At 34.6% G+C, this 18,564-nt stretch overlaps 1 long non-coding RNA gene across 1 annotated transcript; it reads left to right on the top strand.

Moving 5' to 3' along the window:
• The first annotated feature begins 9,114 nt into the window (after nt 1-9,114).
• On the top strand, nt 9,115-10,996 carry LOC128920459 (uncharacterized). The gene is made up of 5 exons (XR_008470526.1): nt 9,115-9,524; nt 9,638-9,694; nt 9,752-9,818; nt 9,994-10,486; nt 10,561-10,996. It is a non-coding gene; the product is annotated as an uncharacterized LOC128920459 (long non-coding RNA).
• The last annotated feature ends 7,568 nt before the right edge of the window (nt 10,997-18,564 follow it).

The following is an 18,564-nucleotide window of genomic DNA, read 5'->3' as shown; positions in this document are numbered from 1 at the left end:
CTTTCCACCGGAGTGGAGGTCGTCCTCTTCCGCGGCTTCCTCCAGCGGGTACTGCATCGAATACTTTCAGAGCTGGAGTGTTTTCTTCCATCCGTACAACATGACCTAGCCAGCGTAGCCGCTGTCTTTTTATTCGCTGAACTATGTCAATGTCGTCGTATAAATCGTACAGCTCATCGTTCCATCGTCTGCGGTATTCGCCGTTGCCAATGTTTAGAGGACCATAAATCTTGCGCAAAACCTTTCTCTCGAAAACCCCAAGAGTCGTCTCATCGGATGTTGTCATCGTCCACGCTTCAGCGCCATACATCAGGACGGGAATAATGAGCGACTTATAGAGTTTGATTTTGGTTCGTCGAGAGAGGACTTTACTTTTCAATTGCCTACTCAGTCCAAAGTAGCACCTGTTGGCAAGAGTGATTCTGCGTTGGATTTCAAGGCTGACATTGTTGGTGTTGTTAATGCTGGTTCCCAGATAAACGAAATTATCTACAACTTCAAAGTTATGACTGTCAACAGTGACGTGGGAGCCAAGACGCGAGTGCGCTGACTGTTTGTTTGATGACAGGAGATATTTCGTCTTGTCCTCATTCACCACCAGACCCATACGCTTCGCTTCTTTATCTAGTCTGGAAAACGCAGAACAAACGGCGCGGTTGTTGCTTCCGATGATATCAATATCATCGGCATACGCCAGGAGCTGTACACTCTTGTAGAAGATTGTACCCTCTCTATTTAGTTCTGCAGCTCGTATTATTTTTTCCAGCAATAGATTGAAGAAGTCGCACGATAGTGAGTCACCCTGTCTGAAGCCTCGTTTGGTATCGAACGGCTCGGAGAGGTCCTTCCCGATCCTGACGGAGCTTTTGGTGTTGCTCAACGTCAGCTTACATAGCCGTATTAGTTTTGCAGGGATACCAAATTCAGACATCGCGGCATAAAGGCAGCTCCTTTTCGTGCTATCGAAGGCAGCTTTAAAATCGATAAAAAGATGGTGGGTATCGATTCTTCTCTCTCGGGTCTTTTCCAAGATTTGGCGCATGGTGAATATCTGGTCCATTGTAGATTTTCCAGGTCTAAAGCCACACTGATAAGGTCCAATCAGTTCGTTGACGGTGGGCTTTAGTCTTTCACACAATACGCTCGACAAAACCTTATATGCGATATTGAGGAGACTTATACCACGGTAGTTGGCGCAGATTGTGGGGTCTCCCTTCTTATGGATTGGGCAGAGCACACTAAGATTCCAATCGTCAGGCATGCTTTCTTCCGACCATATTCTACAAAGAAGCTGATGCATGCACCTTATCAGTTCTTCGCCGCCGTATTTGAATAGCTCGGCCGGTAATCCATCGGCCCCCGCCGCTTTGTTGTTCTTCAAGCGGGTAATTGCTATTCGAATTTCTTCATGGTCGGGTAATGGAACATCTATTCCATCGTCATCGATTGGGGAATCGGGTTCGCCATCTCCTGGTGTTGTACTTTCACTGCCATTGAGCAGGTCGGAGAAGTGTTCCCTCCATAATCCCAGTGTGCTCTGGACATCCGTTACCAGATTACCTTCTCGGTCCCTACATGATAATGCTCCGGTCTTGAAACCTTCTGTTAATCGCCTCATCTTTTCATAAAATTTTCGAGCATTACCCATGTCTGCCAGATTTTCAAGCTTTTCATACTCACGCATTTCGGCATCTTTCTTTTTACGTCTGCAAATGCGTCTCGCTTCCCTCTTCAGTTCTCGATATCTATCCCACCCCGAACGTGTTGTGGTCGATCGCAACGTTGCGAGGTAGGCAGTCTGTTTTCTCTCCACTGCGGAACGACAATTCTCATCGTACCAACTGGTTTTTTGGCGTTGCCGGAGACCAATTGTTTCGGCTGCAGCGGTATGCAATGAGTTTGAGATGCCGTTCCACAGCTCCCTTATATCGAGATGCTGATGAGTGCTCTCCGAGAGCAGGAGTGCAAGTCGAGTAGAAAATCGTTCGGCTGTCGGTTGTGATTGCAGCTTTTCGACGTCGAACCTTCCTTGTGTTTGTTGACGGGCGTTCTTTGCTGCACAGAGGCGAGTGCGTATCTTTGCTGCTACTAGATAATGGTCCGAGTCAATGTTTGGTCCTCGGAGCGTACGCACGTCTAAAACACAGGAGACATGTCTTCCGTCTATCACAACGTGATCGATTTGATTGCGCGTGTTTCGATCAGGGGACAGCCACGTTGCTTGATGAATTTTTTTATGCTGGAATCTGGTACTACAGACAACCATATTTCGGGCCCCAGCGAAGTCGATCAGCCTCAGGCCGTTTGGCGATGTTTCGTCATGGAGGCTGAATTTTCCGACTGTTGTGCCAAAGACACCTTCTTTACCCACCCTGGCGTTAAAATCGCCACTTCTTATGGTGCCAAGAAATACGTCTTCCAATTTCATTTTCATTAAGATATCTCAAAAAATAAAATAAAATAAAATAATAAAATAAAATTAAAAAAAAATAAAATAAAATAAAATAAGTTAAAATAAAAAAAAAAAAAATAAAATAAAATTAAATTAAATTAAATGAATTAAAAAAAATAAATAAAATAAATAAATAAAATAAAATAAAATAAAATAAAATAAAATAAAATGAAATGAAATTAAATGAAATTAAATGAAATGAAATGAAATGAAATAAAATAAAATAAAATAAAATAAATAAATTAAAATAACAAAATAAAGTAAAGTAAAATCAAATATAATAAAATAAACTAAATAATATAAAATAATACAAAAATGGAGAAATTTTTTTTTCATAAGAATTGCAGCACATGCCATTAATAGATCATCATCATCCGACGATGACATGATGACCGTTCGTTACGAGCTCAAAACTAAACTGATGTTTGACGTGTTAATTTGAACGTTTGCGGACAACACACGATTGAACATCACTAACACATATGCACTGTTTGACGCAATTATTTGATCGTCTCCAGGGCACTTTACTGATGATGATGTTAATAATCGATAATGTATCCATGCAATGCTCTTTCACAGTTTCTTCCACCCAGTTTTGTCTTGGATTAGAGAGCCTACAGCGTTAACTATTGTGAAATTTCTTGCAAAAAGTATTTAATTTAGCTGGTGCTCTTTGAACAATGGGTCTAATTATTGAATCCGCAGCGAATTCGATTTCGATACGATAAAGATTTCGATCGAAAATGTTCATGCAATCATTGATTCCGTCGATAAACTGCTTTACCACAAAGTGAGAACGTCAAACTGTTTTATCGACAAATGCGATAAATTTGAAAAAGTGTCTGTGCTTTTTGCTTTGTTAAAAAAAAAAATAATACTGACATTTAACAATTGAGAAATTTCTTCCATAAAAATATTTAATTCTCCTGAGGCTCTTTAAGAAAATTCTGTCGCTATTTCGAGTGGGCAACTTTATAACATTTTTAAACTTTTAAACATTTTTAATTTATTTTTGTTAGTCCGTTTTTGTCTCTCGTCTCTAAAATACCCATTTAAAACATGATTTAGTCCGTCAGTAATTGTTTACATAAAAACTTCCAAATGGTTTATTTCTTTTACATTTCCGCAACTCATTCACCAACGGATAGATTTCGAGCAAAATTTTCGATTTTGCGGATTTCGTAATTAGCGACATCTATTAGCAGCGGAATGTATTTTTTCGAGTAGGTAAGTGAGTTCAATGTGATCGTAAATTTTATTTTCGATACGGATTCAATGATTCCGACGTAAAATATTTCGATCGAATCGAACCATTTTTCGATCGAAACGGATTCAATGATTAGGCCCAATTTCTTTCGCTATTTCGAGATGCGGCTCCATATCGTGTATTATCACCTCAAATAAATTTTTGTTAGTGTCTTTTTGTCTCTAAAATACCCATTTAAAACATAATTTAGGCCGCAATCAGTAATTGTAACAATTTACAAATGGTTTAATTATTTTAAATTTACGCCACCAAGGTATAGGTTTTAATCAAAATTTTCGATTTTACGGATTCAATGATTTCGAAATTAGCGGCATCTATTAGCCGCGGAATCTATTTTATATAGTCGGTTTCAATGATTTCAACGCAAAATTTTTCGATCGTATTGAATCATTTTGTGATCGAAATGGATTCAATTAACAGCCCTATTCTGAAAAATCCTCATAACTGAGTTGTGAGGAAAAATTTGTGAGGTTTCTTGTGACGTATATTTTGTGAGTCTATTCAGGCTCGAACCTCATAAGAAAAAAGCTTAAAAAAGTCACCAATTGAGGTGAAAAGCATTTTGCTGTCAAACAGTTGTTTCAAAAGAAATAAATTCAAAATAAATACAAATTGATGTAAAATTTTTAAACAAATGAAACAAATGAAATTGCGTATTTACAGTCGAAAGTTAAAAAACAAAAGAATTATAAAACAAGTAAGGAAGATATGGTTTTTGACCCATAAGTGGGCGGAACCACGCCCATTTAAAATTTTGTATACCATTTTGAGAGCAGTTCTTCCGTACCATCTTTACAATGAAATTTAAGGTTTCTGGTTGTTTTCCTTACTGAACTTACTGAATTTTTAGTAATTTTCAATACAACCTTTGTATGGGAGGTGGGCCGTATGACCCGATTTCCTTCATTTTTGGACGGTATAAGGTAGTACCTAAAAGAAACGACTCTAGAAAGTTTCCTTGATATAGCTTAATTAGTTTGCGAGATATGTACAAAAAACTTAGTAGTCGGCGGAGCCACGCCCAATTCCCCAAAAAAAATTACATCCAAATATGCCCCTTCCTAGAACAAGCCTTTGTACCAAATTTTCGGTTATCGCCATTCTGTGGAAGTGGCAATGGTCGGATTGCTCACATTTTCGAACTTAAACTTCTTATGGTGCCAAGAAATACGTCTTCCAATTTCATTTTCATTAAGATATCTCAATTTTTACTCAAGTTACAGCTTACACGGATGGACGGACAAACGTCCCGGATTTGAACTTTTTTCGTCACACTGATCATTTTGATATATATAACCCTATATCTAACTCGTTCAGTTTTGGACTTGCAACCATATAATACTCTCGTAGCAACTTTGTCGCGAGAGTATAAAAATAACCTGGGTGTAAATCTTCGTCTAACGTGCCCGGCAGTCCTTTGCTTTACAAAAATAATGCGTCCTTATCGGATCGTAGAGTTTTAGGACTCTAGAGTTTTAGGACTTAGGCAGCAAATCGCTCAACAAATGAAAATGCAAGGTACGTCCAAATTGCTCCAGATTAGGTTAAACAAATTATTCGATAACTGATCTTTTATAGAGGCCATTTTTTTCAAAGAACAATTCCTCCATGCTCGTTATAGCACGCAAATATTTACACATTTGTTTACAAATATTGCTAAAAACCAAAACAAACACAAATATTTTTGTATTGTGATGGCTGCTTTCACACGTCACAGATATTTGAGAAAATTGTGAGCATTTGAGCTTTTGAATTTTCTCCAGCATAAGGTAATCATCACAAAATCCAAAAACCTCACAATAGTGAGTGTAGTGATTTTTGTGAGGGCATGAGAATAGGGCTGTAAATGACACTTCAGCAAAAAGTAAAACAAGATGATGATCTACATAGCTTTCGCATGTTTTCGCAACCAACGCTCCGGAATTCGAACTCGTATTCGAAGACGCACAGAAGTTGAAAATTTTCAACTTTCATGCGCTAGCACAGCAACCTTCACATTCTTAAGAATAGCAACCAACAATATGTTAGTTACAATCTTGCGTGTTTTAATTATTTAAGCCCGTTTTCTTCGCTACAGTATAAGTATTTTTGTGAAATATAATATTTATTAATTTATTAATAATATATTTATCAAATATTTAAAATAATTTTTAAAGATTAGGGGTGATGAAGTTTTAATAAACAAGGTAGACAGTTTAAATTTTCCTTCCGTTGCTTAATTCGAGGTTTTCTATGTACACTGATTATAAGAATCAATAAATATTTAAAATCGCCGTCCATATTATTTAGGTCGTTTTCAAAATCGCAAAGAAAAAGTGTGTATGTGTATCACCTTGTACACAGCTGTCAACGCAATCAAAAGCGCATTTATGAAGTTGCTCGATATATACGCAGTCAAGCGCATTTTTTTGCTTTCGCATTCGCATTCGCATACGCGAGCTATGTAGTTTCAGCTTAAGACTAAAAACGTGCCCGGCAGTTAAAATGAACAATGTGCTAGCACCTCCAGCGAATGAAGTAACTTATCTTGAGATTCACCTGGATAGAAGACTCACGTGGAGAAAACATACAACGAATAATAAGTTCTAAAGAGCAACGTTTCGCTAAAACAGCTCAATCACTTTGTTGAACCTGTCTGGTTTTAAATATTTTAAGATTTTATAACTCAAGTGCAGAACACATAGGGCACGACAAGCGACGAGCGACATCTACCAAATGTTAAAATACACGTATTCTTATGGGTACAGCTTCTTAGACAACAGCATGATTTGGCGACAGCAGGCTTGAAGTGGTCGCTGTCACCAAATTACAAATGTTTTGCCGAGGACAATGTCCGCTGTAGAGCTCCACTAATATGTGAAATGTAAAATTATTCAAAGTTCTAACAAATATGACGTTACTTTGTCAGCAGAAGCGTAAAATAGCTTTGATATATAATTTGTAATAACAATCGATTATTTAAAACAAATAAATCGACCTATTTATACATATTTTGCACAAAAAATTTCACTTCAGTGAACGGCAAGAATGAAATTGCTGTTTGATATGTCACTGCCGTCTTCAAAATGTTCATCACGCTGGCTTTAAAGCAGTGGTCAGCACGAGAGGCATTGTGACTGTGTAGGTGAGCACGAAATAAAGGATACCCAGTGAGAACTCTGTAACCATCCATTTTGAGAATGTTTTCAATATTTTTATAAAACATGAATTTTTGAGCTCATTTATTCAATTTAGTTATTTTATTATTTAGACAAATATATTAGATCACAAAAGCATTAACTTTTCAGTCTTTAAATAGCTTAAAACCATAAATATAATACATAACATACAACAACATTCATAAAAGTAGGCATTTCGCGCAGGGCACTTATGCAAAGTGCTATAGCCATGCGCGATGTTTACTCGTTGCTGGTTCGACAACGACTGAATGATATAGCGTAAGCGTACGTGTGACTGGAGTCGGCACAATTGTGGTATGGAGTACCGACCACTGCTTTAAAGTGACATTTGTAGTCAGCCGTCACTACAGCTCAAACTACATAGCTCGCGTATGCGAATGCGAATGCGAAAGCGAAAAAATGCGCTTGACTGCGTATATATCGAGCAACTCCATAAATGCGCTTTTAAATGCGTTGACAGCTGTGTACAAGGTGATACACATACACACTTTTTATTTGCGAGTTTGAAAACGACCTAAATAATATCGACCTCGATTTTAAATGTTTATTGATTTTTATAATCAGTGTACATAGAAAACCTCGAATTAAGCAACGGAAGGAAAATTTAAACTGTCTACCTTGTTTATTAAAACTTCATCACCCCTAATCTTTAAAAATTAATTTAAATATTTGATTAATATATTATTAATAAATTAATAAATATTATATTTCACAAAGATACTTATATTGTAGCGAAGGAAACGGGCTTAAATAATTAAAACATACAAGATTGTAAGTAACATAATGTTGGTTGCTATTCTTAAGAATGTGAAGGTTGCTGTGTTAGCGGATTAAAGTTGAAAATTTTAAACTTCTGTGGTTCTGCTGGTTGCGAAAACATGCGAAAGCTATGTAGCTCATCTCATAAGAACATGTGTATTCAACTCAACTGTCAAACGTTCGCATTTGCATTCGCGAGCTATGTAGTTTCTGCTTAAAGCTCAAACTACATAGCTCGCGTTTGCGAATGCGAAAGCGAAAAAATGCGCTTGACTGCGTATATATCGAGTAACTCCATAAATGCGCTTTTGAATGCGTTGACAGCTGTGTACAAGGTGATACACATACACAATTTTTTTTTGCGAGCTTGAAAACGACCTAAATAATATGGACGGCGATTTTAAATATTTATTGATTCTTATAAGCAATGTACATAGAAAACCTCGAATTAAGAAATTGAAGAAAAATTTAAACTGCCAACTTTGTTTATTAAAACTTCATCACCCCTAATCTTTAAAAATTATTTTAAATATTTGATAAATATATTATTAATAAATAGTCGGCCATATTCCCGTTGTCGTTGTCGTTTTAATAGTCGTTTCTAAGTCGTTGTCGTTCTTATCGTCGTTTCGTTCCTAAATTGGTATTCTTGAAGTATATCGTAACGCCTAAGAAAAGTTATCGAAATTTGCCTACATATTTAATATAGTATACTTTAAGGAGCTCTTTTCCCATATAAAAATTTCTCCTTATGTAACGAGACACATTTTTAAAGCAGTCCTTAATGGATTTTATGCTATTCTATGTTGACTCTAAACAACGTTATCACTGTAATTATTGTACTTACGTACAACAATGTTAGTCTTCCATCTTTATTTGATTTTTTAAAAGAAGTAGTGGTGACATCTGCGTCCTTCAAACTTTCTTCTAAAATATGTTTTACTTCCAGCGTCTCATGCTCCTTGCTTCTGGCTAATCCAACTACTCTAACTAATGGTCCAGCCAAAGGAGACATATGTATCTGTTTATTAACTCCTCCCTCTTGTTGGAGTACTATTTTTTTCTTCGTTTTGAATTTTAAGATCTTTCATATCTTAAATATATTCTTAGATATAAAAATGCAATTTTATTAATGCCAACAATTTCCGACGCGAGATGGCTGTGGAATGGATTTATTTTTTGTTTTTAGAAAAAAATATCCCTCCCAAAAAATCGAAATTTAAAAGATTTATCCCTTTTCTAAAGTCCTTGGCATATGCAGGATATTTTTCCATTTCAGAAATTAAAATTTCAAACTGTTTCCGATTTGGAATTTTCATCTTCACTTTAAATATTCCTTTAAACAACCGCGTCGTTTCTATGTCGCTCACAATTATAGCAACGACAAAAAACGACTGTTTCTATGTCGTTTCTATAGTCGTTTCAAATTGGGGAATCTCAATTTTTTTCGATAAATGTCGTTAACGCCAACAGGAATACCAAATAGTCGTTCTAAAGTCGTTTTAAAACGATAACGACAACGGGAATAGGGGCGATTATATTTCACAAAAATACTTATAATGTAGCGAAGAAAACGGGCTTAAATAATTAAAACACGCAAGATTGCAACTAACATATTGTTGGTTGTTATTCTTAAGAATGTGAAGGTTGCTGTGTTAGCGAATGAAAGTTGAAAATTTACAACTTCTGTGCGTCTTCGAATCCGAGTTCGAATTTCGGAGCGTTGGTTGTGAAAACATGCGAAAGCTATGTAGATCATATCATCTAATAAGAACATGTGTATTCAACTCAACTGTCAAACGTTCGCATTCGCATTCGCGAGCTATGGCCGATGTTCATTTGAAAATAAAATTTTAAGTGAATGGATGTAAGTGCGTTTTAAATATCTATTTTATTTTGTTAAGTGTTTTTGGATATAAATGCATTATTTGTGTTACTTTTGTTATTTGTTTTTATAATTAAAATTTCATTTCATTGTAGTTATACGTGTGTGCACAGCAAAGGAGGAGCAAGGAGGTGACGGTGAAATTGGTGGAGGTATGTTTCATATATTTTTAATACATAATACAAATTAGTAATTTTAAATAATTTCAGGTTTATGGATTCAGAATTGGTGTAATACATAACAACAACAACGCAGAAAACAATGGAAAATAACACGGTAAATATAAATGCGTATATGTGCATGTTGAGTTAGTGCGTATTAAGATGTACATACATACATATGTACATATGTAGATATATATATATATGTTTGTTTTTTAGCATTACTTATATTTTCATTTTCCATTTCATATATTGAAAACACAAATCTTCTTCTGCTTACGCGGTTATAGCCGAGTCCACAACAGCGCGCCACGCATCTCTCCTTTTGTTAGTTAGGCGTCAATTGGTAATACCAAGTGAAGATAGGTCCTTCTCCACCTGGTCCTTCCATCGGAGTGGAGGTCTTCCTCTTCCTCGGCTTCCACCAGCGGGTACCGCATCGAAAACTTTCAGAGCTGAGACACTTTCGTCCGTTCGAACAACATGACCAAGCCCGCGTAGCCGCTGTCTTTTTATTCGCTGGACTATGCCTATGTCGTCGAACAACACATACAGCTCATCATTTCATCTTCTGCGGTTCGCTAATGTTTAAGGGACCATAAATCTTCCGCAAAACCTTTCTCTCGAAAACTCCTAGTGCCGTCTCATCGGATGTTGACACCGTCCACGCTTCTGCACCATAAAGTAGGACGGGAATGATGAGGGACTTGTAGAGTTTACTCAGTCCATAAACACAAATACTTTGCACAAATGGAGGCTTACAATAGCTACAACTTTTCTTAGGTATGTACTACGAATACAAATATATTCATATTTTCTAATCGTTAAGAACAATTTCAATTTCTAATATTTTTCAGGCATGATAAGCAAGACAACAACAAATCCCATCGGACATTTAGGTTAGCAGTTGACAACCTCTTTCCGACTATCTGAACCCTTTTATGATGTACATATGAGATAGGATTGTGTGGAATTGACATCAAACAATATTGGTTGAGTAGTTTCGTTTTAACCTTACAGATTAGATATAAGGAAATCGTTCGCGTTTAGTACTAATGTATTCATTTTGAATTATGAATTGATATAAATTATGAATTAGATTTAAATGTAAAATATTGTTAAATTATACAAATGAATGTTCGAATACTAATAACAGTCGTAATAGTAGTTGAATTTTATTTGTATTGTATAACAACAACTACAAAATATAAAAATTTAATAATTAATACTAACTTAATTTGTAAAATATATAAATTTTATCTATGTATAAATGATAGCTGCAAACACGTTTGTAAAAATTAAAGTTCACTTTGTACTGAAATGCTAATATTTAAAAATTAATCTATAATGATTATTAAAAAATTAAAATATTATACCATACTAATTTATAAATGTAAATACATCATACAATTATAATAAATAAATAAAAATAAAAATAAAAAAATTTAAATTTTTCATTTTTAAACGGAAATGTAGGTGACCTATAGAATGAAGAACAATGGAGACCAATGAACCAAATTTAAGTAACGAAACGGTGACCCAACAAATGACTAATACCTGTGATTAAATGATAAATCGAACAGTCTCCACTGATAGATGGCTGATGAAAAAAAAAACTACTACTGGGGGCTCTGCTAACCACAGAGTGACATATGCCTTTCCAAAACAAAGAAAAATTAGAGCAGAAAGACATATGCAGCATTGGCACCAAAATCAATGAGAGAGAGCGAGCAAGATAATCACACCGACATGCCGTAAAAGAGGAGAAATGGTAACTTTTTTCCTGCTGCTAGAACAAAAGAGACCAAAATAATAATACAAGCTTTCTTTACCGGTAACCAATATTCCATAAGATAAGTAACTCTACTCGTCTTGCAGGGATGTGTATTCAACTCAACTGTCAAACGTTCGCATTCGCGAGTTATGTAGTTTATGCTTTAGTGAAAATGTAATATGCTTATACTACGTTTACATATAACGAGATCATCTACATTTACGAGCTTAATATTATGTTCCCGCGTACGCTAATCACCGAGGTTTAGGCTGTTGAGACGTTTAACTCACTAAACCGCTGGATTTAACAAGATTTCGCCTTACACAAATGACACTTCATAATCACTTTACCGAAGCGATTTGAAGCTGAACTACTCTAAATCCCCCTATGCGACTCTGATTTTGCGCCATCTGTTGGTCACATTTGTTTAATCAGAGCTGCTTTTCACTACAAACTGTCAAAACATGTCACAGCTTCGGTCAACAGCTGCGAAGAGTGTTTGTTTACAGTCAGTAGGTGCTGGCTGCTGCTGGCTTTCAGAAGAAGAAGAGTACCAACCGTATTATACTTTTAAAATTTACCAATATAATATTGAATAAATTACTTGGGAAGATATTTAAAACAAGTCCCACCAAAAAAAATATTATTTTTAATAATAACTCATAATTTGTGTTTTCATAGTTTCACAGCAGAAATTTTGCTAGCTAACAGTACAGAAACACTCTTACGTATATGAGTCAAAAACAGCTCATTTGTAAATCTCCAACGGCAGTGAGAACGGGATAGTTTTATGAAGCGTTTAAAAGTAATCTAATCACTTCAAATTTCCTGTCGGAACATGATATAACACGATAATCTGTAATTAAGAAACTCATACAAAATTCCTCACCGGATAATCCGAGATTATAAAATTATCTCGTTTTATACAATTAGATTTTCGGTGTTATTCCTAGGTTTATCGATAATTTTGCAAAGAAGAGGAGAAATGTCAAATGAAAATGTAAAGAAAACTGGCCGACAGCGAGAGAAATATGTGTAATACAACAACAAATGCAACACAACAAACAGTTGTTTCAAAAGAAATAAATTCAAAATAAATACAAATTGATGTAAAATTTGTAAACAAATGAAACAAATGAAATTGCGTATTTACAGTCGAAAGTTAAAAAACAAAAGAATTATAAAACAAGTAAGGAAGATATGGTTTTTGACCCATAAGTGGGCGGAACCACGCCCATTTAAAATTTTGTATACCATTTTGAGAGCAGTTCTTCCGTACCATCTTTACAATGAAATTTAAGGTTTCTGGTTGTTTTCCTTACTGAACTTACTGAATTTTTAGTAATTTTCAATATAACCTTTGTATGGGAGGTGGGCCGTATGACCCGATTTCCTTCATTTTTGGACGGTATAAGGTAGTACCTAAAAGAAACGACTCTAGAAAGTTTCCTTGATATAGCTTAATTAGTTTGCGAGATATGTACAAAAAACTTAGTAGTGGGCGGAGCCACGCCCAATTCCCCAAAAAAATTACATCCAAATATGCCCCTTCCTAGAACAAGCCTTTGTACCAAATTTTCGGTTATCGCCACTTTGTGGAAGTGGCAATGGTCGGATTGCTCACATTTTCGAACTTAAACTTCTTATGGTGCCAAGAAATACGTCTTCCAATTTCATTTTCATTAAGATATCTCAAAAAATAAAATAAAATAAAATAATAAAATAAAATTAAAAAAAAATAAAATAAAATAAAATAAAATAAGTTAAAATAAAAAAAAAAAAAATAAAATTAAATTAAATTAAATTAAATGAATTAAAAAAAATAAATAAAATAAATAAATAAAATAAAATAAAATAAAATAAAATAAAATAAAATGAAATGAAATTAAATGAAATTAAATAAAATGAAATGAAATTAAATGAAATGAAATGAAATGAAATGAAATAAAATAAAATAAAATAAAATAAAATAAAATAAAATAAAATAAAATAAATAAATTAAAATAACAAAATAAAGTAAAGTAAAATCAAATATAATAAAATAAACTAAATAATATAAAATAATACAAAAATGGAGAAATTTTTTTTTCATAAGAATTGCAGCACATGCCATTAATAGATCATCATCATCCGACGATGACATGATGACCGTTCGTTACGAGCTCAAAACTAAACTGATGTTTGACGTGTTAATTTGAACGTTTGCGGGCAACACACGATTGAACATCACTAACACATATGCACTGTTTGACGCAATTATTTGATCGTCTCCAGGGCACTTTACTGATGATGATGTTAATAATCGATAATGTATCCATGCAATGCTCTTTCACAGTTTCTTCCACCCAGTTTTGTCCTGGATTAGAGAGCCTACAGCGTTAACTATTGTGAAATTTCTTGCAAAAAGTATTTAATTTAGCTGGTGCTCTTTGAACAATGGGTCTAATTATTGAATCCGCAGCGAATTCGATTTCGATACGATAAAGATTTCGATCGAAAATGTTCATGCAATCATTGATTCCGTCGATAAACTGCTTTACCACAAAGTGAGAACGTCAAACTGTTTTATCGACAAATGCGATAAATTTGAAAAAGTGTCTGTGCCTTTTGCTTTGTTAAAAAAAAAATAATACTGACATTTAACAATTGAGAAATTTCTTCCATAAAAATATTTAATTCTCCTGAGGCTCTTTAAGAAAATTCTGTCGCTATTTCGAGTGGGCAACTTTATAACATTTTTAAACTTTTAAACATTTTTAATTTATTTTTGTTAGTCCGTTTTTGTCTCTCGTCTCTAAAATACCCATTTAAAACATGATTTAGTCCGTCAGTAATTGTTTACATAAAAACTACCAAATGGTTTATATCTTTTACATTTCCGCAACTCATTCACCAACGGATAGATTTCGAGCAAAATTTTCGATTTTGCGGATTTCGTAATTAGCGACATCTATTAGCAGCGGAATGTATTTTTTCGAGTAGGTAAGGGAGTTCAATGTGATCGTAAATTTTATTTTCGATACGGATTCAATGATTCCGACGTAAAATTTTTCGATCGAATCGAACCATTTTTCGATCGAAACGGATTCAATGATTAGGCCCAATTTCTTTCGCTATTTCGAGATGCGGCTCCATATCGTGTATTATCACCTCAAATAAATTTTTGTTAGTGTCTTTTTGTCTCTAAAATACCCATTTAAAACATAATTTAGGCCGCAATCAGTAATTGTAACAATTTACAAATGGTTTAATTATTTTAAATTTACGCCACCAAGGTATAGGTTTTAATCAAAATTTTCGATTTTACGGATTCAATGATTTCGAAATTTGGCATCTATTAGCCGCGGAATCTATTTTATATAGTCGGTTTCAATGATTTCAACGCAAAATTTTTCGATCGTATTGAATCATTTTGTGATCGAAATGGATTCAATTAACAGCCCTATTCTGAAAAAACCTCATAACTGAGTTGTGAGGAAAAATTTGTGAGGTTTCTTGTGACGTATATTTTGTGAGTCTATTCAGGCTCGAACCTCATAAGAAAAAAGCTTAAAAAAGTCACCAATTGAGGTGAAAAGCATTTTGCTGTCAAACAGTTGTTTCAAAAGAAATAAATTCAAAATAAATACAAATTGATGTAAAATTTGTAAACAAATGAAACAAATGAAATTGCGTATTTACAGTCGAAAGTTAAAAAACAAAAGAATTATAAAACAAGTAAGGAAGATATGGTTTTTGACCCATAAGTGGGCGGAACCACGCCCATTTAAAATTTTGTATACCATTTTGAGAGCAGTTCTTCCGTACCATCTTTACAATGAAATTTAAGGTTTCTGGTTGTTTTCCTTACTGAACTTACTGAATTTTTAGTAATTTTCAATATAACCTTTGTATGGGAGGTGGGCCGTATGACCCGATTTCCTTCATTTTTGGACGGTATAAGGTAGTACCTAAAAGAAACGACTCTAGAAAGTTTCCTTGATATAGCTTAATTAGTTTGCGAGATATGTACAAAAAACTTAGTAGTGGGCGGAGCCACGCCCAATTCCCCAAAAAAATTACATCCAAATATGCCCCTTCCTAGAACAAGCCTTTGTACCAAATTTTCGGTTATCGCCATTTTGTGGAAGTGGCAATGGTCGGATTGCTCACATTTTCGAACTTAAACTTCTTATGGTGCCAAGAAATACGTCTTCCAATTTCATTTTCATTAAGATATCTCAATTTTTACTCAAGTTACAGCTTACACGGACGGACGGTCACTGATCATTTTGATATATATAACCCTATATCTAACTCGTTCAGTTTTGGACTTGCAACCATATAATACTCTCGTAGCAACTTTGTCGCGAGAGTATAAAAATAACCTGGGTGTAAATCTTCGTCTAACGTGCCCGGCGTGCGTCCTTATCGGATCGTAGAGTTTTAGGACTCTAGAGTTTTAGGACTTAGGCAGCAAATCGCTCAACAAATGAAAATGTAAGGTACGTCCAAATTGCTCCAGATTCGGTTAAACAAATTATTCGATAACTGATCTTTTATAGAGGCCATTTTTTTCAAAGAACAATTCCTCCATGCTCGTTATAGCACGCAAATATTTACACATTTGTTTACAAATATTGCTAAAAACCAAAACAAACACAAATATTTTTGTATTGTGATGGCTGCTTTCACACGTCACAGATATTTGAGAAAATTGTGAGCATTTGAGCTTTTGAATTTTCTCCAGCATAAGGTAATCATCACAAAATCCAAAAACCTCACAATAGTGAGTGTAGTGATTTTTGTGAGGGCATGAGAATAGGGCTGTAAATGACACTTCAGCAAAAAGTAAAACAAGATGATGATCTACATAGCTTTCGCATGTTTTCGCAACCAACGCTCCGGAATTCGAACTCGTATTCGAAGACGCACAGAAGTTGAAAATTTTCAACTTTCATGCGCTAGCACAGCAACCTTCACATTCTTAAGAATAGCAACCAACAATATGTTAGTTACAATCTTGCGTGTTTTAATTATTTAAGCCCGTTTTCTTCGCTACAGTATAAGTATTTTTGTGAAATATAATATTTATTAATTTATTAATAATATATTTATCAAATATTTAAAATAATTTTTAAAGATTAGGGGTGATGAAGTTTTAATAAACAAGGTAGACAGTTTAAATTTTCCTTCCGTTGCTTAATTCGAGGTTTTCTATGTACACTGATTATAAGAATCAATAAATATTTAAAATCGCCGTCCATATTATTTAGGTCGTTTTCAAAATCGCAAAGAAAAAGTGTGTATGTGTATCAGCTTGTACACAGCTGTCAACGCAATCAAAAGTGCATTTATGAAGTTGCTCGATATATACGCAGTCAAGCGCATTTTTTTGCTTTCGCATTCGCATTCGCATACGCGAGCTATGTAGTTTCAGCTTAAGACTAAAAACGTGCCCGGCAGTTAAAATGAACAATGTGCTAGCACCTCCAGCGAATGAAGTAACTTATCTTGAGATTCACCTGGATAGAAGACTCACGTGGAGAAAACATACAACGAATAATAAGTTCTAAAGAGCAACGTTTCGCTAAAACAGCTCAATCACTTTGTTGAACCTGTCTGGTTTTAAATATTTTAAGATTTTATAACTCAAGTGCAGAACACATAGGGCACGACAAGCGACGAGCGACATCTACCAAATGTTAAAATACACGCATTCTTATGGGTACAGCTTCTTAGACAACAGCATGATTTGGCGACAGCAGGCTTGAAGTGGTCGCTGTCACCAAATTACAAATGTTTTGCCGAGGACAATGTCCGCTGTAGAGCTCCACTAATATGTGAAATGTAAAATTATTCAAAGTTCTAACAAATATGACGTTACTTTGTCAGCAGAAGCGTAAAATAGCTTTGATATATAATTTGTAATAACAATCGATTATTTAAAACAAATAAATCGACCTATTTATACATATTTTGCACAAAAAATTTCACTTCAGTGAACGGCAAGAATGAAATTGCTGTTTGATATGTCACTGCCGTCTTCAAAATGTTCATCACGCTGGCTTTAAAGCAGTGGTCAGCACGAGAGGCATTGTGACTGTGTAGGTGAGCACGAAATAAAGGATACCCAGTGAGAACTCTGTAACCATCCATTTTGAGAATGTTTTCAATATTTTTATAAAACATGAATTTTTGAGCTCATTTATTCAATTTAGTTATTTTATTATTTAGACAAATATATTAGATCACAAAAGCATTAACTTTTCAGTCTTTAAATAGCTTAAAACCATAAATATAATACATAACATACAACAACATTCATAAAAGTAGGCATTTCGCGCAGGGCACTTATGCAAAGTGCTATAGCCATGCGCGATGTTTACTCGTTGCTGGTTCGACAACGACTGAATGATATAGCGTAAGCGTACGTGTGACTGGAGTCGGCACAATTGTGGTATGGAGTACCGACCACTGCTTTAAAGTGACATTTGTAGTCAGCCGTCACTACAGCTCAAACTACATAGCTCGCGTATGCGAATGCGAATGCGAAAGCGAAAAAATGCGCTTGACTGCGTATATATCGAGCAACTCCATAAATGCGCTTTTAAATGCGTTGACAGCTGTGTACAAGGTGATACACATACACACTTTTTATTTGCGAGTTTGAAAACGACCTAAATAATATGGACCTCGATTTTAAATGTTTATTGATTTTTATAATCAGTGTACATAGAAAACCTCGAATTAAGCAATGGAAGGAAAATTTAAACTGTCTACCTTGTTTATTAAAACTTCATCACCCCTAATCTTTAAAAATTAATTTAAATATTTGATTAATATATTATTAATAAATTAATAAATATTATATTTCACAAAGATACTTATATTGTAGCGAAGGAAACGGGCTTAAATAATTAAAACATACAAGATTGTAAGTAACATAATGTTGGTTGCTATTCTTAAGAATGTGAAGGTTGCTGTGTTAGCGGATTAAAGTTGAAAATTTTAAACTTCTGTGGTTCTGCTGGTTGCGAAAACATGCGAAAGCTATGTAGCTCATCTCATAAGAACATGTGTATTCAACTCAACTGTCAAACGTTCG

The sequence above is a fragment of the Zeugodacus cucurbitae genome, chromosome 3 (genome assembly GCF_028554725.1).
Source record: "Zeugodacus cucurbitae isolate PBARC_wt_2022May chromosome 3, idZeuCucr1.2, whole genome shotgun sequence".
NCBI lineage: Eukaryota > Metazoa > Arthropoda > Insecta > Diptera > Tephritidae > Zeugodacus > Zeugodacus cucurbitae.
Note: the sequence above shows the minus strand (reverse complement) of the source record. Positions and strands in the feature narration are given on the sequence as shown.